The sequence below is a fragment of the Corvus brachyrhynchos genome, unplaced genomic scaffold (genome assembly GCF_000691975.1).
Source record: "Corvus brachyrhynchos isolate BGI_N302 unplaced genomic scaffold, ASM69197v1 scaffold115, whole genome shotgun sequence".
NCBI lineage: Eukaryota > Metazoa > Chordata > Aves > Passeriformes > Corvidae > Corvus > Corvus brachyrhynchos.
Window position 1 is genome coordinate 16,466,392 of NW_008239553.1, and position 654 is coordinate 16,467,045.

Genomic DNA, 654 nt, shown 5'->3' on the forward strand with positions numbered 1-654 from the left:
CGCCTTCGCCGGGGGCGCAGAACGTGGGCCGCATGTCCTGCTTTAAAAAGGTTGTGCTCATTTGCAGTTCAATATCCAGGTGCTTTTGCTTTCCAAGTATCTTAAGGTCTTTCAGGACAAATTTCCTGAACCCTTAACGATAGATTTTTGTAGTATGTTTTTTGCGAGAGATTGAATTTTGCTAGTTTTAAAATGATGAAACTACCTCGTTTAAATAGTTGGAGTTGGACACAGCCCTGCCTGTCAGAGGTTTCTGTTTGCCATCCTCCCCCCCCACGCCCCAATGCCCTTTTGTAAGTTACTTTGTCAGTTTCTGCAGTTCTTGTAAATTTTTTGTTTGTTTTTTCAGAAACATTAACAGTTTCTAGTAAGGTCAGGCATGTGTTTTTCTTGAAGAAACAGTAGTTAATTTAAAAAGAACGAGCTAGGAAACCTCTAAATGGAAAAGAATTGTGCAGATGTGAGCTGTGTATTTTTACTTTTGGGTGCAGTAGCTATTTACCTGAGCCCAAATATTGAATGTATTAAATTCTTTCAGGGAATGTCTAATGTCAAACCTTTTTGAAATTGGAATTTGGCCACAACAATTGCAAATCATTCCAAACATCATGCAAAGAGGAGGAAATACAGGAAATGTTTTCTGTTTCTCAATAT